The sequence below is a fragment of the Delphinapterus leucas genome, chromosome 12 (assembly GCF_059928025.1).
Source record: "Delphinapterus leucas isolate spDelLeu-1000000601 "Yukka" chromosome 12, BTC_Dleu_Yukka2, whole genome shotgun sequence".
Taxonomy (NCBI): Eukaryota; Metazoa; Chordata; class Mammalia; order Artiodactyla; family Monodontidae; genus Delphinapterus; species Delphinapterus leucas.
In genome coordinates this window covers 6,822,728-6,850,656 of record NC_143140.1, presented here as the reverse complement: position 1 = coordinate 6,850,656, position 27,929 = coordinate 6,822,728, and the positions used below count along the sequence as shown (strand labels likewise).

At 35.8% G+C, this 27,929-nt stretch overlaps 1 long non-coding RNA gene across 1 annotated transcript in view; it reads right to left on the bottom strand.

Moving 5' to 3' along the window:
* LOC149747825 (uncharacterized) overlaps positions 1 to 25,539 on the bottom strand; it is a 200,202-nt gene extending 174,663 nt beyond the window's left edge. The window contains exon 1 of the long non-coding RNA XR_016395113.1: positions 22,761 to 25,539. This is a non-coding gene — a long non-coding RNA (uncharacterized LOC149747825). The remainder of the gene's footprint in view (positions 1 to 22,760) is intronic.
* Between the last annotated feature and the right edge of the window lie 2,390 nt (positions 25,540 to 27,929).

Below are 27,929 nucleotides of genomic sequence, written 5' to 3'. Positions count from 1 at the left end.
TTTTGTTTTGTTTTGTTTTGTTTTGTTAGTATAGCTTTTAGCTCTTGCTCTCATTGGTGGGTTTGTGTTTTGGTTCAGTTGCTCTCTCCTTTCTTTCTTTTTTCTTCTTTTTAATTACTTTTTTCCTTTTTTATTTTTAATACTTATTTTAATAGCTTTCTTTCTCTCTCCCTCTCCCTCTCCCTCTCCTTCTCCCTCACTTTTCTTCTGAGATGTGTGGCTGACAGGGTCTTGGTGCTCTGGCCGGGTGTCAGGCCTGAGCCTCTGAGGTGGAAGAGCTGAGTTCAGGACACTGGTCCACCAGAGACCTCCCAGCTCCACGTAATATCAAATGGTGAAAGCTGTCAGAAATCTCCATCTCAATGCTAAGACCTAGCTCCATTCAATGAGCAGCAAGCTACAGTGCTGGACACCCTATCACAAACAACTAGCAAGACAGAAACACAACCCCACCCATTAGCAGAGAGGCTGCCTAAAATTATAATAAGGTCACAGACACACCAAAACACACCACCGGATATGGTCCTACCCACCAGAAGGACAAGATCCGGCCTCATACACCAGAACACAGGCACCAGTAACCTCTACAAGGAAGCCTACACAACCTACTGAACTAACCATACCCACTGGGGGCAGACACCAAAAACAAAAGGAACTACAAACCTGAAGCCTGTGAAAAGGAGATCACAAACAGTAAGTTAAGCAAGATGAGAAGACAGAGAAATACACAGCAGGTGAAGGAGCAAGGTAAAAACCCACCAGACCAAACAAAGGAAAAGGAAATAGGCAGTTTACCTGAAAAACAATTCAGAGTAATGACAGCAAAGATGATCCAAAATCTTGGAAATAGAATGCAGAAAACACAAGAAACACTTAACAAGGACCTGGAAGAACTAAAGAGCAAACAATGATGAACAACACAATAAATGAGATTAAAATTCTCTAGAAGGAATCCATAGTAGAATAACTGAGGAAGAAGAACAGATAAGCGACCCAGAAGATAAAAGAGTGGAAATAACTACTGCAGAGCAGAAAAAAGAAAAAAAATGAAAAGAATTGAGGACAGTCTCACAGACCTCTGGGACAACATTAAATGCCCCAACATTCGAATTATAGGAGTCCTGAAAGAAGAAGAGAAAAAGAAAGGGACTGAGAAAATATTTGAAGAGATTATACTTTAAAATTTCCCTAATATGGGAAAGGAAATAGTCAATCAAGTCCAGGAAGCCCAGAGAGTCCGATAGGATACTATCAGAGAAACACGCCAAGACACATATTAATCAAACTATCAAAAATTAAATACAAAGAAAATATATTAAAAGCAGGGAGGGAAAAGCAACAAATAAATACAAGGGAATCCCCAAAAGGTTAACAGCTGATCTTTCAGCAGAAACACTGCAAGCCAGATGGGAGTGGTATGACATTTAAAGCGATGAAAGGGAAAAACATACAACAAAGATTACTCTACCCAGCAAGGATCTCATTCAGATTTGACAGAGAAATTAAAACCTTTACAGACAACCAAAAGCTAAGAGAATCCAGCACCAACAAACCAGCTTTACAAAAATGCGAAAGGAACTTCTCTAGGCAAGAAACACAAGAGAAGGAAAATACCTACAATAACAAACCCAAAACAATTAAGAAACTGGTAATAGGAACATACATATCGATAACTACCTTAAATGTAAATGGTTTAGCTGCTCCAACCAAAAGACTTAGACTGGCTGAATGTATACAGAAACAGGACCCATATATATGCTATCTACAAGAGACCCACTTCAGACTGAGGGACACATACAGACTGAAAGTGAGGGGATGGAAAAAGATATTCCATGCAAATGGAAATCAAAAGAAAGCTGGAGTAGCAAATCTCATATCAGACAAAATAGACTTTAAAATAAAGACTATTACAAGAGAGAAAGAAGGACACTACAAATGAGCAAGGGATGAATCCAACAGGAAGATATAAAAATTGTAAATATTTATGCACCCAACATAGGAGCACCTCAATACATAAGGCAAATGCAAAGAGCCATAAAAGGGAAAATCGACAGTAACACAATAATAGTAGGGCACTTTAACACCCCACTTTCACAAATGGACAGATGATCCAAAATGAAAATAAATAATGAATGAAACACAAGCCTTAAATGATACATTAAACAAGATGGACTTAATTGATATTTATAGATCATTCCATGCAACAACCACAGAATACACTTTCTTCTCAAGTGTTCATGGAACATTCTCCAGGATAGATCATATCTTGGGTCACAAATCAAGCATTCATAAATTTAAGAAAATTGAAATCATATCAAGGATCTTTTCTAACCACAATGCTATGAGACTAGATAGCAATTACAGGAAAAAAATCTATAAAAAAATACAAACACATGGAGGCTAAATAATACACTAGTAAATAACCAAGAGATCACTGAAGAAATCAAAGAGGAAATCAAAAAATACCTAGAAACAAATGACAGTGAAAACACGATGACCCAAAACCTATGGGATGTAGCAAAAGCAGCTCTAAGAGGGAAGTATATAGCGATACAATCCTACCACAGGAAAGAAGGAACATCTCAAATAAGAAACGAAACCTTACACCTAAAGAAATTAGAGAAAGAAGAACAAAAAAACCCCCAAAGTTAGCAGAAGGAAAGAAATCATAAAGATCAAATCAGAAATAAATGAAAAAAATGAAGGAAACAATAGCAAAGATCAATAAAATGAAAACCTTGTTCTTTGTGAAGATAAACAAAATTGACAAACAATAGCCAGACTCATGAAGAAAAAAAGGGGGAAAGACTCAAAATATAGAATTAGAAATGAAAAAGGAGAAGTAACAACTGACACTGCAGAAATATAAAGGATCATGAGAGATTACTAGAAGCTACTCTATGCCAATAAAATGGACAACCTGGAAGAAATGGACAAATTCTTAGAAAAGCACAACCTTCCGAGACTGACAAGAAGAAATAGAAAATATAAACAGACCAATCACAAATACTGAAATTGAAACTGTGATTAGAAATCTTCCAGCAAACAAAAGCCCAAGACCAGATGGCTTCAGAGGCGAATTCTATCAAACATTTAGAGAAGAATTAACACCTGTCCTTCTCAAACTCTTCCAAAATATAGCAGAAGGAGGAACACTCCTAAACTCATTCTATGAGGCCACCAGCACCCTGATACCAAAACCAGACAAAGATTTCACAAAAAAAGAAAACTACAGGCCAATACCACTAAGAAAGTTAGATGCAAAAATCCTCAACAAAATACTAGCAATCAGAATCCAACAGCATATTAAAAGGATCATAAAGCATGATCGAGTGGGGTGCAAGGATTCTTCAATATACACAAATCAATCAATGTGATAAATCATATTAACAAAATGAAGGAGAAAAACCGTAGGATCATCTCAATAGATGCAGAAAAACCTTTGACAAAATTCAACACCCATTTATCATAAAAACCCTGCAGAAATTAGGCATAGAGGGAACTTACCTCAAAATAATAAAGGCCATATATGAAAAACCCACAGCCAGCATCGTTCTCAATGGTGAAAAACTGAAATCATTTCCACTAAGATCAGGAACAAGACAAGGTTGCCCAGTCTCACTACTATTATTCAGCATAGTTTTGGAAGTTTTAACCAGAGCAATCTAAGAAGAAAAAGAAATAAAAGGAATCCAAATTGGAAAAGAAGCAGTAAAACTGTCACTGTTTGCAGATGACATTATACTATACACAGAGAATCCTAAAGATGCTACCAGAAAACTACCAGAGCTAATCAATGAATTTGGTAAAGTAGCAGGATACAAAATTAATGCTCAGAAATCTCTTGCATTCCTATACACTAATGATATAAAACCTGAAAGTGAAATGAAGGAAACACTCCCATTTACCATTGCAACAAAAAGAATAAAATACCTAGGAAAAAACCTACCTAAGGAAACAAAAGAGCTGTATGCAGAAAACTATAAGACACTGATGAAAGAAATTAAAGATGATACAAACTGTTGGAGAGATAAACCATGTTCTTAGATTGGAAGAATCAACATTGCAAAAATGACTCTACTATCCAAAGCAATCTACAGATTCAACGCAATCCCTATCAAACTACCAATGGCATTTTTCACAGAACTAGAACAAAAAATTTCACAATTTATATGGAAACACAAAAGACCCCAAATAGCCAAAGCAACCTTGAGAAAGAAAAATGGAGCTGGAGGAATCAGGCTCCCTTCTTCAGACTATACTCAAAGTTACAGTAGTCAAGACAGTATGGTACTGGCACAAAAACAGAAATCAAGATCAGTGGAACAGGATAGAAAGCCCAGAGGTGACCCACGCACATATGGTCACCTTATTTCTGACAAAGGAGGCAAGGATATACAATGGAGAAAAGACAGCCTCTTCAATAAGTACTGCTGGGAAAACTGGACAGCTACATGTAAAAGAATGAAATTAGAAAACTACCTTAAATCATACACAAAAATAAACTCAAAATGGATTAAAGACCTAAATGTAAGGCCAGACACTATAAAACCCTTAGAGGAAAACATAGGGAGAACAGTCTATGACATAAATCACAGCAAGGTCCTTTTAGACCCACCTCCTATAGTAATGGAAATAAAAACAAAAATAAACAAATGGGACCTAATGAAACTTAAAATATTTTGCACAGCAAAAGAAACCATAAAGAAGATGAAAAGACAACCCTGAGAATGGGAGAAAATACGTGCAACTGAAGCAACTGACAAAGGAGTAATCTCCAAAATTTACAAGCAGCTCATGCAGTTAAATACCAATTAAACAAACAACCCAACCCCAAAATGGGCAGAAGACCTAAAGAGACATTTCTCCAAAGAAAATATACAGATATCCAATAAACATATGAAAGGATGCTCAACATCACTAATCATTAGAGAAATGCAAATCAAAACTACAATGAGGTATCACTTCACACTGGTCAGAATGGCCTCATCAAAAAATCTACAAACAATAAATGCTGGAGAGGGTGTGGAGAAAATGGAACCCTCTTGCACTGTTGGTGGGAATGTAAATTGATACAGCCACTATGGGGAACAATATGGAGGTTCCTTAAAAAAGTAAAAATGGAACTACCATATGACCCAGCAATCCCACTACTGGGCATATACCCTGAGAAAACTGTAGTTCAGAAAGAGTCATGTACCACAATGTTCATTGCATCTCTATTTACAATAGCCAGGACATGGAAGCAATCTAAGTGTCCATTGACAGATGAATGGATAAAGAAGATGTGGCACATATATACAATGGAATATTACTCTGCCATAAAAAGAAACGAAATTGAGTTATTTGTAGTGAGGTGGATGGACCTAGAGACTGTCATACAGAGTGAAGTCAGAAAGAGAAAAACAAATACCATATGCTAACACATTTATATGGAATCTAAAAAAAAATGGTTCTGAGGAACTTAGGGACAGGACAGGAATAAAGACGCAAACTTAGATAATGGACTTGAGGACATGGGGAGGGGGAAAGGGTAAGCTGGGACGAAGTGAGAGTGGCATGGACATATATACGCCACCAGATATAAAATAGATAGCTAGTGGAAAGCAGCTGCATAGCACAGGGACATCAGCTCCGTGCTTTGTGTCCACCTAGAGGGCTGGGATAGGGAGGGTGGGAAGGAGACTCAAGGAGGAGGAGATATGGGGATAAATGTATATGTATAGCTGATTCACTTTGTTATAAAGGAGAAACTAACACACCTTTGTAAGCAATTATACTCCAATAAAGATGTTAAAAAGAAAAAAACAAACAAAAAAAGAGACATCCTCACAGATACACCCAGAGTAATGTTTGACCAAATATCTGGCCACCCTGTGGCCCAGTCAAGTTTGAGGTATAAAATAAACCATGACACCTTCCATAAAACTCATTTCTTTGAAAAACAAGTAGCAGAACAGGAATATTTTTGAAACCCATATTCACTGGCAGAAATATATAGTAATAATTTATTCTAGTGACAAGACCAGTGATATTCTCAGGATGGAAGCTATTCAAAATAGTTAACTTGTTACCAGGTAGATAGTAAATCTCAAGAAATTATGTAATTTTGGAGCTTGGTTTTGGTCTCTTTTTCTTACAGGTTGGACATTTGGCGGTAGCAGTAGCTAGATTAGCCTTAGTTAGTGAGAATCTATGCTGTTGGCCTCTCTCTCTGCCATCATGACCACACCATCCTCTAAACAGTGTCTCACGAAGGCCTTCATAGTACTATTTGAAGAGATTAACATGCTATCCTGAAAGCAATGGATTCATGTGCTGCGCTCTGCAATGTTTAGATAGTCCGAGATCCCTTTGGACTACATTACAGCAGAGGAAAAGGAATTACAGCTCAACAGCAAAATTTGCAAGTGTTTATTACACATTTGAAGTGAGCAAAACCTCTCCCTGATCCTCCTTTCTTACTGAAATAGAAAAGAATGCATCCCTGATCCTCCTTTCTTACTGAAATAGAAAAGAATGCATATGCCAAAACAATGTCCATATACCAGAACCTGAGGCTCTATCTGTTCTAACAAAGTTACCACATCCATCATGGCAACTTCAATCAGGGCAACTACTGGGTTGAGCTTGCAGCGGTCTACAGTCACCTTCCAGGATCCATCTGGTATTTGCAAGATCATTCCTAGGTAACTTAACTGAGGATGTGATAAGGACCACCATCCTTGCATCTGTTAGAAACTCATGGCTGATGTAAATCGCCTAAACTCTATATAATACATATATGATACAATTTTTATTTATATATTTTTACTTACTTTCTCATGACAGGAACAGTTTCAGAGGCTTCCACGTGGCTTTCCCTATTTTGGTAGTTATCTACAACCAAGGACCCAATGTGGAAGTTGTACTAACTTCCAAGTATGTTAATACCAATTAAACATTCAGGGTCCAGGGAAATGACCATCAGGTGGTCTATGTAAGTGATTTATTACCTGTCTCCCATATGCCCCCATACATATAGGAAGGCCACAATAATGTTTCAAAGTATTCGTAGTTCAATATCACAGAAACCCTATAACCTATACCAACAGTGCTAAAAATATGAGTAATCCCCATCTCCCAATTTATAGTCAAGTGAGTAAATGGCCATAATTTTCTTGAGGAAAAATGCAGCAAATCATTGCTTTGTATACATGCTATGGTATTGCAATTGTTCCACTTGGAACCAGTGTTTAGTGGGCTCTGATGCTGAACAATGGTCCCCAGTCTGAAACCTATGCAAGGAATCATGACATATTTATTAGGGTGGCTATCCTCAGACTCCCAATCACCAAACCTTGATTTCTTCTGCTGGTTCAAGCTGAGTAGTGACTTTGTCAGCCACCAATCTATTTTGCCCCTAGGGAAGTCATATTCTATTAACCATCCTTGTAAGTCCCTGTGTATCTCGTTCCCAGGACTATTACTCCAACTTTGCTAGTGATCACAACATATGTGGTTAAGTACCACCTGGTTACTGACAGTTAACTGCTGCCACGTAGACTCTACTACTTTAAAGTCCATGCATGGACACTGTTTTCAGCTAGATAAATTCTGTAACAGTATTTTCTATCTCCAGCCCTAAAATGAAAAGTAGAGACACTACTGAACTTTTTTTTTTTTTTTTTTTTTTTTTTTTTGCTGTACACGGGCCTCTCACTGTTGTGGCCTCTCCCGTTGCAGAGCACAGGCTCCGGATGCACAGGCCCAGCGGCCATGGCTCATGGGCCCAGCTGCTCGGCGGCATGTGGGATCCTCCCGGACCGGGGCACGAACCCGCGTCCCTTGCATCGGCAGGCGGACTCTCAACCACTGCGCCACCAGGGAAGCCCCTGAACTTTTTAATGATGCTGCTTCCTGTCTCACTAGGCCATTCATATGGCCTTGATAAATTTTGTGTCCTTTGGGCCTTCCCAAGGGACATAACCATCATGCTTATCTTCTGACTGTACATATTACATCCATTCTAGCATGTCTACTTCTCTGAACTTTTTAATTTCTTTATCCATCATCTGACATTGCAGTTCATGCATTTCAATTTTGCTCAGCTTGGCCACTGTGTGTACCATGCCACTGGGAGCCACCTTATTAGTTTGCACAATCTCCTGAGGTTCTTTCCAGGACACTAAATCCTTTATCTCCAAAGAATATTCTCAGGTAAATAAATTCTTCCCTTTCCAATTCTATGTTCCAGTCCCTTTGATAAAGAGTCTTCTAACACAGTGCCACTCATACATCCCAGATGGCTACTGATACATGTCAGATAGATTTGCAGCATCTTTAAATTACAGTACTTTGTTTATGAAGCCAACTGCATCCTCAGTTGCTTGATATTATGACTTAAAACATAGGTATAAGCCAAGTGGCCAGGAGGGAAAGTGAGGGCAGATCTTGAGTGGTATATCTGCTGTCTTTCAGGATTACTGAGATGACTGCTCTTAGCAAAAAGGAATGGAACACTTCTGCAGGCTTAGAAGGTTCAGAAGAGTCAGAGGAATCAAAATCTTCAGGAGCAATCATCTGCATGTCTAGATTCTCTGTGTTAAAGCTTCAGATATTCCCAATGGGGGCAATGCCCTTGGTATAACAAATCTGCCAAGTTTAACCTCCTTTGAAGTTAGTCGCACAGACTAATAAATCTCAGGCCTCATGTTTGGCTTTCTCTGCACTCCTGCTGCAAAACGAGGGTTTCTTTGCCTCTACCAAGGAGTCCCTTTGGCTTTCACATCTCATTTTTAATTCATTCTTATTTTCTTTATCATTCTATTATCATTCTGTAGAGAAATTATAGCCCATAAGAGTGTGACAGAGAGGGGACTGGAATTATAGAAATTGAGGAAGGTATTAATGGTCTCCTTGCTCCTGGATGAACTCATGTCCATGTTCATAAGAGTGCACTCTCACTTGTGAATCCCATCATATCACTTCCTTTCCCAAATCTCTTCAGGATAAACCATATATATATATAACAAGACTGTATTATCTATTCCCCACCGAAATAGTAAACTCATTTCCTGTTGCTCCCTTTTGTGGCATTTTAAATTCTCAAAAAATATGTAAATATAGAGAAGATCAATAATTATCAACATATGTCCAATCGTGTTTTGGCTCTGCCAAAAGATATTATGTGAGAACTGTGAGATCATAAGATTAACAATACAGATCTCAATAACACAAAACAAAGTTATAAAATTAGGTGACTATCCTTGTGTTTCCTGAATTAAAGTTTGAGAAAAGGAGCAGGTTTCTTCGGGAGAATTAATGAGTGCTAAGAAAACACATCGAAACCAAATTGTATGGAAAAGGTTTTCTCGTATAGAATTGCTGGCATAGCAACCAAGTGAGGACAACTCGAAATCCCCATAAGAATGACAAATAAATTATGAAGAATCCAGAATATGTGCTATGAAGGTATTTTGAAAAAGTTATAAATCTATAAACAGACATGAAAAAGTCTCTAAATCTTACCATCAAATAGAAAGCAAAATCCAAAACAATACAGAATATTAGTCCAATGTTTATATTTCCATCAATTTGAATAGTTTACATTTAACAAATTTCATGAATTAAATGTATAGACAAAACATTCATATTATTTTTATTTTAAATTTTGTTTTGTTGAACGCTGGTTAGTTTGAGCATTTCATTGTATTCATCACATTTTTTACATTTGCTTTCCTGAATTTCTTCTTCCTGGCATTTATTCAATATAATATTTACCTTTATTTTTAATGAAATCTCTTGCCCCTATATTGATTATTTTGCATTGCAGAAGTTATTTCTCTATTTTGAGATTTGTTTAAACTTTTTTTGTTGTTGTTGTTTAAACTTTTTGAAGCTTTTGGTGTTTAACCAAATCATTATGTCTGCTTTTATTGTGTAGCTCAGAGTTTCATTTATCTCCTGTATTATTTCAGTAATTTTATACTCTATATATTTAACTCCTTATTCCATCTGAATTTTATTTTGATTTGTATTTTAAAATCTATATAAGGAGACCAACCATCTGCTAACTAAAATGTACATATGTATTTTGCATTATCATATCATGATATTTGTGCCCTACAGAAACCTCTGAATAAAGCATACTATTGTAGTTGAGGGGAGGGGCGAGGGGACAGCGTGTCCTTAAAGAGAATAACTTACCATCAAGAGAAGAGTAGATCCTTCGAGAGAAAACAGAAACTTAACAGAAAATGTTAACTTGCTGGACAAGAGAAAACACATTTCAAGCTTCTCCTTAATCACTATTCTACAGAATGCCAAGCACTTGAGAGTATTCACTTTTGACAGTAGGGGATAGAGTGTATTAAATAATTTTGATACTCACTAGCTGATCCCATGAAGATGGGCTGCTGCTTTGGTTGCTTTGGAAAACCATAAATATCTATTTAAAACTCAGTTTGTGAACATCTGTGGTTAAGTTAATCAGATATTTTATCAACGTTTCTTCATGCATTCTCAGTTCCATGAGGTGAAAACGTGCTTCATTTTTACCCCCTCAGTCCACCATTCACCAGAGGAAAGTTCTCCTTTGTTTGCAGCATTATGTTTTATCAGATCAAATGTTGGGCAATTATCAGCTTCATCTTGACTTGTGTCTTCAGAAATGTTGAAAGGAATCCGAAACTAGTAACTGATAAATAACTATGTCACTTTCTGGATTAAAAAAAAATCTTGTAATTTGTAAAAGTGACTGTTTCATGAAGTTACAATTTTCTGTAGATTGGATTTTATTTTCCACCTTCTTTCGCTTAACTATTCTCTCATCACACCTAGTTTCTATTATTTTCTTCTGAATTCTGAGAAAAATTGAGTATGTATGTATGCCGAGTATGTATTTCATTGCATTGATTTTCTAAGGAATATAACTTGCTGCTTACTGCTATCACAATGATTTTAAATTTGATAGTTCTGTTTTTAATCAGGAATAATAATTTCTTTATAATCTCTAGAATAATAAAGAGGCAATGATAGCTTTGAATCAGGTCGAAAATGGAGTGGTGGCTAGACTCTGGGTTTCCGGGGTTCTAGGTATGTCCCAACCACATCTGGGGCTTCCCATGTCTAGAGGTGCCTCAAGCAAGGAGGGCTTAGCTCACACTTGGAAGTCCCCTATTTACTTTGTCATGTTCCCCAGGGTGGGAGTCAGCTTGCTGAACGCCTTCCTGTTTGCACCAGAGAAAACATAAGAACCCAAGTTTTTGCCTATCCCCATCTCTGCATCAGGTCCAAGCCCTTTTCCTAGAGATATGGTAACCATTCTTTATTCCATAACCCTCATTTGAAGCCACTTCTGACCTGCAATGAAGATGAATAAAGAAAACCTGGACCATTGTTCTACATCATGGACCACAGCTCAGATGTGGACTATTCTTGCACATGGACCAGTAAAATGTATAGGACCTTAAGCCCATGTTCTTTATTTGCATCAAATGATGACCAGTAGACTGATTTTCCATCACTTTTCTTGTAGCAGGAGATGAATTAAATAAATAACTTAGGTTAAAAAAAGAAAAGGAGAGAAAAAAAGGTAAAGATAAGAGGAAGACCATGTCTCACTCCCCCTTTTCTTGTTGCCCTAGATTCCATCCTTCCAAGCAAGGAATCATAACATTATATATATATATATATAACATATACATGCACATATATATACACACATGTTATTTATGTTTTGTGAAAATAAACATTCTGCACACTATATAAAAGACAAAAATTGATCAGTTACAATTAAAGTTCCCACTACTCAGCACTGTGCAAAGAGAAAATTGGAAAAATCAGTTTGAGATTAGTTCTCACTTTGATGCAACGGTCTCAGCAGAGATGGATCTAGAGGAAGTGTAAGGTGGCAGGTCTTCTATGATGAATGGCTTATTAGAGGAGAGTATGAATTGGTAATAAAAAACATGTGATTTCAGTTCACAAGACTGATATAATTTGTGAGGTGAAAATAGCTAAGAATTTTTCAAAAATAATGACAGACACCAAACCATAGATCAAGGACTCAGAGGAGTCCAAGTGGGATAAATAATAAAAAAAACTTTCACCTGGCATGTTGTGTTCAAACTACAGAAAATCAAAGAAAAAATCTTGAAACACACACACAGAAAAACAACACCTTACCTATGAAGAAAGAAGTATAAGATTTATAGCAGACTTCTTGTCATCAACAATGCAAACAAAAAGAGAGTGGAGTGAAATATTTAAAATGTTGAAATAAAGAAATCACCAAGCTAGAATTCTGTATTAGGGAAAATTGTTCCTCAAAAATGAAGGAGAAATAAAGACTTTCTCAAATGAACAAAAATGAGGAATTTTTCACCAGTAGATCTGCCTTTCAAAAAATGTTTAAAGAAGTTTAATTTTTTTAAAGTTTAGAGAAAGAAAATGATGCAGGTTAGAAACTGAGATCTACGTAAAGAAATGAAGGGCATTAGAGAGGGAACACATAAAGGTAAAATAAACCCTTTTATTTTTATTTTTCTTACTTGATTTAATATATAAGTGTTCAAACTAACAACAGCAACAATATATTGGATGAGTATAGCTTATTGATAAGTGAAACGAGTGACATCAATGTTAGAAGGGATGAATATGAAATATTTTAAGGTACCTACACACTCATAAAATAATATAGACCTATTTAGAAGTGGACTTATAAATACATGTTGTAAATACATGTTGCCATCCTTAAGGCAACCACTAAAATCATTTTTTAAAAAGAAGTATAACTGATTTGTTAAGAAATGAGAGAAAACAGAATCATATAAAATGCCTAATTAAACCAGGTAAGGCAGAAAAAGGGTAGAATATTAAAAAATAAGAAGTGCAATGAATAGAGAACAGTACAGAAAGGGGAGAGATTAATCCAACTATACACATAATCACTTTAAATGTGAATGGATTAAATGCAACTATAAAAATTAAAAACAGAAAATGACAGAGGGGATAAAAAAACAACTGACTATATGTTGTCTGCAAGAAACCCACTTTAAAAAGAAAGACATAGATTATAAGTAAAGTGATGAAGAAAACTATACCACACTAACACTAATGAAGGGAAAGCTGGAGTAGCTATACTAATGTCAGGCAAAGCAGACTTCAAACAAGGAAAATTATCAGGGATAGAGAGAGGCATTACATAACGATAAGGGGGTCAATTTTCTAAGAAGACTTAATCCTTAATGTGTATGTGCATAACAGCAAAGTACCAAAATAAGTGAGGCAAAAAGAGATAGAATGGCAAGATGAAATAAACAGCTCTATTATTATAGTTGGAGACCTCAACAGACCTCTATCAGTAATTGACAGATTCTGCTTACAGAAAATCAGTGAGCATACAGTTGAACGGAACCACCATCATTATCAACTGTATCTAATTGACATTTATAAAATACTTATCCAACAGCAGAAGAATACAGTCATCCCTTGGTATCTGAGGGGGATTTGTCCCAGGAGCCCCTGCATATACCAAAATCTGCTGATGCTCAAGCTCCTCATATAAAATGTAGTAGTAAAATGAATGGAAATTTCAATCCAAGTTGATTGAATCCACAGATGCAAAACCCAAGAATTTGAAGGGCTGACTATATATTTCTTAAAAACAATCCAAGTATAAGTGGACCTGCCCAGTTCAAACCCATGTTATTTAAGAGTCAACTGCACATTCCTCTCAAGCTCACATGGAACATTCACCAAGATACATCACATTCAGGGACATGAAACACACCTCAAACACATTTTAAAAGAATTGAAATCATCCAAAGTATGCTCTCAGAACACAATGGAAATAAACTAGAAATCAACAACAGAAAGTGGCTAGAGAATCCCAAAGTATTTGGAGATTAAACAAACAACACACTTGTAAATAACACATGGGTCAAAAAAGAAATGTCAAGAGATATTAAAAATAATTTGAACTTAGTGAAAATTGAAATAAAACCTATCAAAATTTATGAGATGCAGTGAAAGCAATGCTTAGAGGGAAATTTATAGCATTGAATGCATATTTTTTGGAAAAGTAAAGATCTAAAACCAAAAATGTAAGCTTTCACCTTAGGATACTAGAGAAAGAAGAGCAGTATAAACCAAAAGAAAGAAGAAGTAACAAACTTAAAGCAGATATTAATGAATCTTAAAATAAGAAATAGAGAAATATCAATAGCGACAATGAGAAAATTAATGGAAAAAAAAGGTGGTTCTTTGAAAACATTAATATAATCAATAAACTTCTAGCCAGGCTAAGAATAAATATAAAGACATAAGTTACCAACACCAGAAATGAAAGAGGGATCATCATTTAAAAATATAGTAGACTATTATGAAAAACTGTATGATCCCAAATTTGACAATTTGAATGAAATGGACTAATGCTTGAAAGACACATCATACCAAAACTGACACAAGGAGAAATAGATCATCTTAATAGGCCCATATCTATTACAGAAATTCAAACAATAATTATCCTTCCAGAAGAGAAAGCACCAGGCCCAGATTTTTTCACTGGTGAACTCTACCAATCATTTAAGAAAGAAATGATCCCAAATCTCTTTAGTATCCTCCAGAAAAGAGAAACAGAGGGCACACTTCCTCACTCATTCTTTGAGACTGGAATTACCCCAATAACAAAACCAGAAAAAGACAAGAAAACTACAGTCCGATATCTCATGGGTAGCTGCAGAAATCCTAACCAAAATTATAGCTCACTGCATCCAAAGATGTATAGAAAGAATGTACTCCATAACCAACTAGGATTATCCCAGGTATTCAAAGCTGTCTAAACATTCCATAATCAATGTAATCCATTGCATCAAAAGGCTAAAGAAGAAAATTTTGCAGCAGTATTACCTCAGACATGTTACCTTGCATTCTCGTGTCTCATTTTTCACATTTGTAAAGTATGGTTTATAATAGGACACACCTCAAACAAGGCAGGCCATGAGGAGTAACTGCTGATTCCTTTTTCTCATTCATTTTAGGAGACCACCAAGCACTAGTCTGAATCTAGCAGGGGAATCAGACATGGCTGTCATAGAGTTCAGGAAATGATGGTACAGAGATACAAATACAGGCCTGGAATACAGTAGGTAATTGCTAAGTGTTTGTTGAAAGAGTGACAAAATGAACACAATACTATGGGGACTCAGATGAGGGGCAGCTAACTCTTTCTGGTAGTTTCATGAAAGACTTCTTGGCAAAAGTGATTTTTGAGCAGGTCTTGAAGGATGCATAGGAAGCTATCCAAAGGAGGAGATGTATATACCAAATTTCATAGTCAAAGAGCAAGGGGAGTCCCAAGTGACAGCAAGCGAGGCAGTGAGGCCAGGAAGAGCTGTAATGCCCCTCCCTCCCTCCCTCCCTCCCTCCCTCCCTCCTTCCTTCCTTCCTTCCTTCCTTTAGGTTTATGGCTGGTATAGATTTAGGGCTTTATAGTTGTTGAGATTATCTGGTCTGGGAAACTTGCATTGTATCTGTTTTTGTAATATAATTTTCTTCCCATTGTGTAACATAGCAAGACTTCAGGTACTCAATCTAAACGTTTTGTGTTTGGGCTGAGCTGACATTCTGTTTTAGAAATACCACTCTAATATTTAGGTGTTATATAGTTATGAGCACTGTTTACTATTGTCTGCTCTCATTTGCCAGGTTCTAAGTTCTACCAGTTGTTACATATTTAGAAAATCACAAGATAAAAATACTAATTTTGATGCAAAATTTTGGCCAAGTGTAGACAACAGTATCCATTTGATATGACTTAAAAATCTTCTGCTTTTACTTTTATTTTCTTTTGCCTTTATTTTGACTGTGTAAATATTTCCAAAATTTTGATATTTTTACAAAGAAAAAATAGTTCCATTCATTTTGTAAGTAGACTTTTAATTTTGTGTTTATTTCCAAGACTTCTTCTTTGAACACCACCATTTTGTCATTGAACTATCCAAACTATGTGAATTAAAAAAATTTTTGATTATATATTTATTAGTAAACTTTATTTTTTAGAACAGTTTTAGATTTACAGAAAAATTGTGAAGGTGGTACAGAAAGTTCCCAAATAGTTCATATTCAGTAGCCTCTATCAAAGCATCGTACATTAATATGGTACACTTGTCACAATTAATGAACCCAAATTGTTAATTATTAAATAATTATTAACAAGTTCCAAACTTTATTCAGATTTGCTTAATTTTTACTTAATGCCTTTTCTCTCTTCCAGGAACTCACTGAAGATACCACATTACATTTAGTTGTAATGTCACCTTAGGCTCCTCTTAGCTGTGACAGATTATCATACTTTTATTGACTTGTGATGACCTTGAAAGTTTAATTTTTAAAAATTTTATTGAAATGTAGTTGATTTACAATGTCATGTTAGTTTCAGGTATACAGAACAGTGATTCAGTTTATATATATACATAAACTGAAGTTTTATATATATATATATATATATATATTTCAGATTCTTTGGCCATATAGGTTATTACAAAATATTGAGTATAGTTCCCTGTGCTATACACTAGGCCTTTGTTGGTTATCTATTTTATATATAAAATATATAACTATGTATATGTTAATCCCAACCTCCTAATTTATTCCTCTTCCTCAACTTTCCCCTTTGGTAACCATAAATTTGTTTTCTATGTCTATGGGTCTCTTTCTCGTTTGTAAATAAGCTCAATTGTATCTTTGTTTTTCAGATTCCACATATAAGCAATATCATATGATAACTTTCTTTCTCTGTCTGACTTACTTCACTAAGTATGATGATATTTAATCCATCCATGTTGCTGCAAATGGTATTATTTCATTCTTTTTATGGCTGAGTAATATTCCATTGTATATATACCATATCTTCTTTATCCATTCATCTGTCAGTGGACATTAGATTGCTCCCATGTCTTGATTACTGTAAATAGTTCTACAATGAACATTGGGGTGCTTGTTTCTTTTTGAATTATAGTTTTCTCTTGATATATGCCCAGGAGTGGGATTGCAGGCTCATATGGTAACTCTATTTTTAGTTTTTTAAGAAACCTCCATACTCTTCTCCATAGTGGCTGTACCAATTTACATTCCAAACAAGAGTGTAGAATGGTTCCTTTTTCTCCATACCCTCTCCAGCATTTATTGTTTGTAGAATTTTTGATGATGGCCATCCTGACTGCTGTGAGGTGATACCTCATTGTAGTTTTGATTTGCATTTCTCTGATAATTAGCAATGTTGAACATTTTTTCATGCACTTTTTGGCCATCTGTATGTCTTCTTTGGAGAAATTTTTATTTAGGTCTTCTGCCCATTTTTTGATTGTTTTTTTTTTCTTTTTTGATATTGAGCTATGTGAGCTGTTTGTATATTTTGGAGACCTTGACAGATTTGAAAACTGTTCAGGTATTTTGTAGAATGTTCTTAAATTGAGAGTTGACTGATGTTTTCTCATTAGACTGGAGTTTGGGATTTTGGGGAAGGAAAACTACAGAAGTAAAGTGACACTTTCATGTCATATCAAGGGTACATATTATGAACATGACTTAGCACTGTTGATGTTGACCTTGACCACCTGGCTGAGGTAGTATTTGTCCAGTTTTTCCACTATAAAGTTTTTACTATTGAAAAACTTTTAACTGCCTCCTTTCCTTACTTATCTGTAAACTGCCACTCCAAATACATTCTTACTTTTCAAAAATAACACATATAAAACATGGAGAATACAAATGTATCAAGAAAACTGAAATTACTAAAAACCTCCCCACGAACAATACATCAAAATATTCTCAATTTTTTTTCTGAACATAAACAGCTAAGATTAAGTTATCAGTTTCCTAGGGTGATTACTATCATAATAGTAGTCATGGGAAATTTCCCATATCTAATGGAATGTTTGGTTTAAAAATAATTAATCCATGTTGTGAAATCTAAGAAATTTGCTCCAAATGGAAAAAGAAGCGCATCTTTTTGCCCCCTTCAACACATCTGCATTTTAGCAATAGTAATATCTACCATGAATTTCAATGAATCTTACATACCAGGTATCATGTTAAGTACAATGCACATACTATCTTCTATAATACTCAGAGCCATCCTTTAATTATTTCTCTCATTTCACCTGAGTTTTGTAGAGGTAGAATACATTGTCTCATATCATAGTAAGTATGCAGCAGAAAACTGAGTCAAACAGAGCAAAAAACTAATTTCTTTACCACTCTTTTATATGACATCTTGCATTTTGGTCGTCTGTTCACCACTAGTACATTTAGAAACTACAACTGAACTGTATTGCTGATTATTTTAGTCATATAGAGTAGGTCGACATGATAGTGCCCTGAAATGTAGCAACTGTAGGTACAATTATTGTATGTGAACTATACAGTTCAGAGATTATAGATATACTTTTATACATTGAATACTTAAAAACTTCTGTCAGGGTCACTGGCTAGCTCTAAAGGGGAAACCCAAATTAAAGGAAGTGTTTGATTATTTTCTGTCTCTATGCTAGAATGAAGTTCTATGAGGGCAAGGAGCTTATTTTATTAAGAGATCCATTCCTAAATCCTAGAAAAGTTCCTGGCATGAAGATACAACGTTAAACATTGCCAAATATTTGTGGGGAAGTATAAACTTAATATAGAGTTATTTTTCAATGTAATGCTACCAGATTTTACTCCTATTTGTACAGATGAACAAAACCACAGCAACAAAATACTGCCTTCATAGAGCTCAAATTTCAGTAACTCATAATCATTCCTTCTCATTTCGCTGAGGATCCTTTCAATTTATTCATTTCTAGTGATATTTTAATGGAATTGGTTGATCTCAATAAAGTATAGTCTTAATTATGTTGAGCTCTTAAGAATACAATGGCCACTTCATTTCGTAGTTGTGAATATCTTCACAACAAAAAAGAGTATTTAACATATTTTAATCCTGGTTGGAATAAATTAAATGAAATGTGCAATACAAAATCATTTACAAAGCTCTTTTAGGAACTAAAATTTTGTTTCCATTTTGGTTTTATTCAGCTAAGAAAGTTAATTTTCTGTTCTGAAGTGCTGTGTGAAACAGGTTATAAATGAACTGAATTTCATAAGCCAAATGAACCTGCAATTCTTGTCCAAGTTTAAATAAAAATGTGGTATATAATACACATGCAATTAAAATAGTGAAATCGTGCAGGGCATATATTATTGGCTCTATATCTAAATACATATATCATACAAAATTGCAATCCAGAGGTACAGTGTACTTATAGATGGAATTATGTCTCCCCTAAATCCATACATTGATGTCCTAACATCCAATGTGCCTGCATTTGGAACTAGGGACTTTATGGAGGTAATTAAGGTTAAATGAGATCATAAGGATGGGGCCCTAATCCAATAAGACTGGTGTTCTTATTAGAAGAAGAGAAACCAAATAAAAGGTCATATGAAGACACAGAAGGCAGGAAGCCAAGGAGAGAGGTCTCAGGGAGAAGCCAAACTTGCCATCACCTTGACCTCTAGCCTCCAGAACTGTGAGAAAATACATTTCTGTTGTTTAAGTCATCCACTCTGTGGCATTTTGTTATGACATCCCTAGTTGCCTAATACCACTGCCTAAACCCTAAAGACACAAGGAAAAAAATCCCCTAAGGAAAACTTGATAGTGCGTGTAGAAAGCTTTTTTCATATATTTAATAGTTTTAGGGTTTATGCGTGCATGTGTGTGTGTGCGTGTGCTTGAAAATACAGCTCATGCAATATATACATTTATATGTATATACACACACATATACCCCAAGCAACTTAAAATCGGCAATATGTATGCTTTTTTTTGTATGCTTTTTTTATTTTGTATATTTAAGAATGAATAGATATTACTTTATAGGTGTTATACAAATGAGCCAAAGATGTCCCCTGTTTACTGTGGCCCCCATGTTTTTACTTCATCACAGCAGTCTAGACTGTTAGCTCAAAAGCCTACTGGTGCTAAACTCAAATTCTTACACATCCAATTGCTTTAAATATAGCCCCAATAGGCCTATTTTTAGTCATTTAGAAGCCAGACTTCTCTGCAAACCCCAAGAAACTGCACCCAACATCTACTAGCCATAAATAAGGTAAACCATGGCCCTTTAAAGATCCCAAGTCCCTGCTGGCTTTGAAAGCTCTCTGACCCAGGCGTCACCTAGACACTTAAGCCTCCTCTCCAGCTCTCTTCCCCAGTCATTTATTTGTCCTCTTCCCTTTATGGATGGTGGACCTAGGCTGCTGTGTCTAAGAGGTCTCCTGCTGTGAGGGATCTCCCCTCACATGCATCCTGTCCAAGTGCTGCCCACAATGCAGCTCTTTGTGTGCTACTGCCACCTCCTAGCATATGTCTTGTCCTTGATTAGCCACCCAAATCCTTTAATTCAATGCAATGGGTATGAGTATCTTAAATATGGATAGGCTTGTAGTCAAACTTAGAAATACATATGAATCAAATAGAAAGCAAACATTTATTAGAAGTGGCAAAGCTCTCACAAAGTACAACTATCTCATAAGGGTGTTGGGAGGAGTAATTAATGTAAAATAGTTAGAATAAAGCTCGAAACACAGAAAGTACCTAATGATATTAAGCAAATATTAATAATCTTGTCAATCTAGACTCAAAAATATGGATCTAATTTATTCATCTTTTTTTGCTCTGCTAACTTTTTATTATCATTTTATAACTTATTCAGCAAACATATTTGAGTACTTTCACTGTGCCAGGTCACTACATGGTAGGAATTTTCCATAATTGTTCCTCTTAATTTAAATAGAGTATTTCACATGGAACTCTTTTATTATATAAAGAGAATTTCCTGTCCAGATTAGTCAATTTTAATCATAAATCATTTAAGAGGTTGTTCTATAATCACTGAAAAAAGCTGACTAAATACATGTAGATTAAATGAGTTTAAAGTCATTAAAGTTATAATGTAAGAGAAGATGATTCTAGGACAACTTATAAAAGCCTATGCTTTCCTTCCATATTATTTCCTTTTGTGATCATGTTTACTATTTCCTTTTGGTTTGAGGTTTCTAGGGTACTGAATACACTGGTTTCTTTGATTCTTCAATTTTTATCAAAACTTATCTATTATGTCTATTTATCTATAATGTATTAAAAAACATCAAACCCAAAATGTATAGAATTTTCGTATGTTAAATTCCTTTGGAAACGAGAGTCAATGTAAAAGACACATGGATTCCAAGTTGTGTCAGCACCTTGTGTCCAGGAATGTGTTAAACTTTATCTCAATTAACAGAGATGTTTATTAAAAAATTAATAGCAGTTAACACTGCTGTATGATATATCAGAGAGTTGTTAAAAGAGTAAATTCTAAGAGTCCTTATCACAATGAGAATATTTTTTTCTTATTTCTTTTCTTTTTATTGTAGCTATATGAGATGATGGATATCAGCTGAAACCACTGTGATAATCATTTCAGAATACATGTAACTCAGACCATCATGCTGTGTGCCTTAAACTTATACAGTAATATATGTCAATTATTTCTTAATAAAACTCGAAAAGAAAATAAGTGGTGGTTTTAAAAATTTACCAAGGTGAAATTTACTAATGGGAAACTAGAACAGCAAAATAATAAAATAAAAGTTCCCACGTGGCAGTGTGAATTTTCTCTGTGCTACCTCTCTTCAAATATCAATATTTAAGCCTTTGAAGGGAAGCTTTATAAACAACTTAAGTGTGTTTAAAAACATAGAACTATTGTGGTAGAAAGTCCTTTATATTTTGATTACATCGTGTTCAGACTGAAAAACCAATAATTAAAGATTAGATAATTAGGAGGTTAAAAATCTTCAGGTTTGGGGGCTGTTACTGAATTGCAATGCTTAAAAAGGAAGTTTGCAAATAAGAAGATGCTGAAGTGTACCAGTACGAAAGTAAAGTAAGGAACAATCTATGTGACCTTGAACTTGGCGACACATTTTTAGACGCAATACCAAAAGCACATTCCATGAAAGAAAAACTTGGTAGGTTGGATTTTTAAAATTAAAAATTTCTAAGCTCTGAAGTAAGCTTTTAAGGGAATAGAAAGACAAGCCATAGATTGGGATAAGCTATTTGGAAAACCCATGTCTGATAAAGGTATTGTATGCAAAATACAGAAAGAAATTTTAAAACTCAACAATAAAAAAAAATTAAGGCAAAATATCTGGATACCTCACCAAAAAGGACATACAGATGGCAAATAAACAGGAATATGCTGAAAATTATTTGTCATTAGGGAACTGCAAACTAAAACAACAAAGAGATATCACTACACAACCATTAGAAAGATTTTAAATCCAAAATTTTAACAATACCAATTGCTGACATGGATGCAGAGCAACAGGAACTCTCATTCACTGACGGCGAGAATGCAAAAGGTTCAGCCACTTTGGAAGACAGTTGGCAATTGCTTACAAAGCTAAACATACTCTTACCACACAATCCAGCAGTTATGCTCCTAGATGTTTACTCAACTTATTTTAAAACATATTCACAAACCCCCTGCAGACTTCAGGTTTTTGATCTACATGAAAGAAGCTTGGAAGTCACCACCCTGTCCTAACAACCAGTAAAACGCTGAACAGACTGGAAAATCAACAACTCTTCTTGAATTCATAACAGAGGGGGAGGACACAGTGCAAACTGCGTCTCCAGGACTGGAAAGTCAGACAAGTGAATACAGAGAGTCATGACTCACCTGAGCAGAGTCTGGCGGGCAGAAACTGGCAAGGGAACCAGTGCCGGAGCAGGAAAACCTGAACTGGAATTGTCTAATTGCTGGAGTCTCAGTGTGGACAATCCTGACGGTTAAAAACTCCAGGGGAGCCCAGTCATAGTGGGGCTCCCACACTTTAGTGAGTTTTACCTCCAGGAGCTCAACTGGATTCTCACAGTTAAGTGTCAGAGAAAAATCCCCTTGTGCTGTCAGCAGCAGGAAGGGAAGAGGAACCATTTTGAAATATGCCAGAGAGCAGGCTGTTCTACTTAACAAGGCCAGCGCTCAGGAGAAATTAATTAACCGGAGTCTAATTGGCTGCGATATTAGCAGAGTCTAGCTCACCTGGGAGAAGGGAAATACCCAACTCTAGTCAGCTGTAGCCTTCCACATAGGAGAGGGGGAATACACAGCTCTAGCCCACTTGAGCCATCCTCATTCACCTAAGGAGAGAGACAAAAACTGAAAAACACTCGTGAAGCTCCAGAGGCACTGGCCCACTAAACAACTGAGAGCTAGTTATTAGAGATTACAGAATTATAGGTATAGAATTATAGAACACTTCCCCTTCCGCCACACCTTACCACCACATTACTAACGGCCTGTTTACAGCAGTTCTTTGTTCAAATCTGGCTGTCAAGAAAAATTACAAGGCATAGTAAAAGGCAAAGAAAACACAAGAGATAGAAGGAACCACACATCGCAGGGATTGGGAATGATCATACCAGGATTTTGAAAGAACTATAATTAATATGTTAAGAGCTCTAATGGATAAACACCATGCAAAAACAGATGGATAATGTCAGCAGAGAGATGGAAATCCTAAGAAAGAACACTAGAAAAGCAAAACACTGCAACAGAGATGGGAAGAAAGCCTTTGATGGGATTATTAGTAGACTAGACATGACAGAAGAAAGAATCTCTAGAATATCCAAAGTGTGTGGGACAACTACAAAAGGTGTAACATACACGTGTAAGAATACCACAAGGAGACAATAGAAAATAACAGAAGAAATATTTTAAACAATAATGACTGAGAATTTCCCCCAAATTAGTGTCAGTCACCAAATCACAGATCCAGGAAGCTCAGAGAACATCCAACAGAATAAATATCAAAAGATTACATGTAGGCGTATCATTTTCAAACCATAGAAAATCAAAGATAAAGATCCTAAAAGACACCTTAATGCAAATATTTATAGCAGCTTTACTCATAATTGTCAAAAATCAGAAGCAACCAAGATCTCCTTTTAACTGGTGTGAATAAACAGTTGTGGTACATCCCAACAATGAGATGCCATTCCATGAGAAAAAGAAATGTGGTACCAAACATGAAAAGATATGGATAAATTATAAATGCATATTGCTAAGTGAAAGGAGCCAGTCTGAAAAGAATCATGAAAAATTGTATGACACTCTGGAAAAGGCAAATCTATAGAGATCATTTTAAAAAGTCAGTGGTTGCCAGGTGTCTGGGGACTGAGAAGTGTTAAATAGGTGAAGTACAGAGGAATGTTTAGGGTAGTGAAACTACCCTGTATGATACTGTAGTGGCGGATACATGATACTGTGCATCTGTTAAAACCCACAGAAATTTACAGCACGAAGAGTGAACCTTAATATACATAATTTAAAAAAACATTCATTTAGATATTCTGGAGAATCCACAGTGGAACACAGAATGTGACAAAACATCTAACTGTATTACAAGTATGAAATAACTTCACTTAAGAAGTTTTGGGGAAAATGGTGTTGACCTAAGTAACTGTGGAACTGAGTGGAGGCTGTAAAATGAAAGCCAAAGTAAACTACATAAAAGCACTGTAAAAAATTAATGAACAGACACTTTGCTAAGAAAAAATAACTCAGATAATATATTTACTTGAATTAAAGCATAACATCATTGATATTCCCAGTCTCTGACTAAACTGGCACTGAATGACTCACCCTGGATTGTCGCATCTGTTGCCTTTGAAGTCTGTGAAACACCAGTGTCTCAAGCACATGTTTAAGGCTTTACTTGAGATTTCACATACTCTGATCTCAGGGACAAATTCACCTGAAATGGGATTTTAAAAATGTATAAATGTATTAAAGCCATGTAGGATCTTTACTTTGGTGCTGCCTGCACTCAAGTTGCAGATTCCCTTAAGACTCTAAATGTACACTTACCACAGCTGATGGGTTCAAGCAGACGTGTTGGTTGCAGAAGCTCAGAGACGAGAGAAGTTGAAGAAACTTGCAGAGATTTCCTGGAACCCAGCTCCTATTCACTAAAACCAATGACAAATGTAAAGCAAGTAGGAGGTGACAAAGGTTGCAAAGACATTCATTGTTTATGTTTTCTCTAGTGTGTGCTGATTGCCAAGAGTCCGTTCCCTCTGTCATCCATTCCCCAATACGGCATGAGTTAGAAATTTTATCAGTAAATGTTTTCACTCTCAATATTCAACCTGTTCTAACAGACCATTAAAGACAGTTTTTAGATTCACAGCTTGTCATCATTTGTCTATACCTGTGGCAAGGAATATGGAATAAGATGCTCTCAGCGCTTTTTGCACATTAAACTAAGGTGACAAATGCTGTGTATCAGAATGATCAGGTACATAAAATTCAGACACCCAACTGGCATGCTGTAGATATTTGGATTTTATTTTTAAAATGTTCATGATAAAGGGTTATAAGTTCAATATTATAAAGTCAGGTATACATTATAATGAAATGAACTACAAGAATTAGCAATATGCACAATACAACTTATTCTTTGATCCTGACTTTTAGAATTCATGTTATGTTTATCAATTTATACATTAGAGTTTTTCTATTTAAATACAGTTAAACAGAGCTATAATAAAAAGCATGATGTTTTATAATTGGGATGAGCTTTCTCAATAGGCAGAGGGAAGGAATGTGACTGACATCTTTATTTTCTTCTATGTGTAAAGGAAAATCACTTTATTTTGACATGCCTCAGTATTAAAATCAGCATTATAAAATATTCATTGTAATCCCTAATTTTCATACTGATAGTCAAGATTTAACAGAAGTTATAAGAATTGCACTGATATAGATTTATGGTACTCCAAATAAACATCAAATATGGGCTGTGAGCTAAAAGGGCCTATGTCATACTGCTTAGGTCAGCTTCAGAAAGACACAGTAGATTTCCAGAATTCTTCAGCACTATAAAATATGCATTGTAATCCCTAATTACAATGCAGATACGAGTCTGTCGATGCCCTTTCACATAAAACGCCTTTAATCGCTGCTTCAGATACTGGCAAATCATGATTTACAATTAATGAAAATTTAAAATTACACAATTATTAATCAAATAGTGTACTATCAAGCAGGATGGATTAAATTATGATGTGATAATTTACAATCACAAAATCTCACTGGATTAACACAGTCACTATTTCTTGCCAATTAAGCATATCTATTGTGGTACTGCAAGGGCTTTCTGCTTATAACTGTTGCTCAGGAATCTAGGGTGATACAGACTCATTCTGGACACGTAATTCTACAACCATTGCAGTAGGCAAAAGGTTAGATGGCAAGTTGCACCTGTATTTCAAGTTTTCCAATTGGAAATCCGTATAATACTCTGTTCACATTTCACTGGCCAAAGCAAATCACATGGCAATTCTTAATTTAAAGATAATGGAAGAGGAATAAACCTGGGATGATTCCAACACCAATCATAAGTGCTACAATTATTGAGGAGGCCTCCCAGTGCACTTCACAGGCATACCTATGTTAAATATTCTAGTCATTAGCTTCAGCTGAGTGCCCAAAGAAAAGCTGGAGCTCTTGGCAATCAAACTACTACATGGTAAAGATTACAGTCAGCAAATTACCCAGGGCTGGCCCATGACTGTTCCTGTAGGTAAAGTTTTCTTGGAATCAGCCATGCCCACTCCTTTATGTATTGTTTATGGCTGCCTTTATAAAACAACAGAAGAATTATGTAGTTACAAAAAACTCTGTATGGTCTGAAAAGTCTAAAATACTTACTCTTTGGAGTTTTAAAGAAAAATTTGCTGGCTACCAGTGTAAGTGCATACATGACAGATGATAAAGATTTTATTTTTGTTTCTTCCTCATATTTTCTTTCAGTAGTGCTTGCTTCTGATGTAATACTGTACATGTGAAAATTCAAGGGGGTCCCCACAGGAGTCTACATTATTGATTAATGAGTGTGAAAAGCATCAATCCATATTTACCACCAGAAATTACTGAGAAAGTTTGAGTTTGTAACTGTGAAAGGATAAATATGAAGTTATGCATGCCTTTTGGTAAACACAGTATTTTTATATATCTTTTGTGTATTTTTAATTAAAAATTATTTCATTAATAGTTACTTTTTCATTTTTTTCTATCGTGGCAAAATCCACAATTCTTATCACTTCAGCTCTGTGGCATTAAGCGTACCCACATTGCTGTGCAACCATCACCACTATCCATCTCTAGAACGTCTCCATGCTCCCCAACTGAAATTCTATACCCATTAGATACCAACTCCCAATTTCCTCCTCCCCACAGCCCCAAGTAACAGTATCTGTCTCCATGAACCTGAGCACCCTAGCTATTCCCACACAAGTGGGATGTTGCAACATTTATCCTTCTGTGACTGGCCTACTTCTTCTAGCATAACATCTTCAAGGTTCATCCTTGCTGTAGCACATGCCAGGATTTCCTTCTCTTTCAATCTGAACAATAGTCAACAGTATACATAAACTACATTCTGTTTATCCTTTCTTCCTTGGATAGACACCTAGGTTACCCCCACCTCCTGGCTACTGTTAAAAATGCTGCCAGAACATAGGTGTACAAGTGGCTGTTCAAGTCCCTACTCCAACCTCTTTTGGGTATATACCCAGAAGTGGAACTGCTGCATGACATGGCAATTGGTGTACAATTTTTGAGGACTAGACAGTCCTCCAGAGCCACTGCACCATTTCATATTCCCATCAGCAAAGCACAAGGACTCCAATTTCTGCGTATCTTTGCCAAAACCTGCCATTGTGTTTTGTTTCAACAACAGCCATCCCAAGTGTGTGAGGTGACATGCCATCCTGCTCTCAGTCTGAATTTCCCTAAAGATTAGTGATATTTAATATCCTCTCATATGCTCATGCACTACCCATA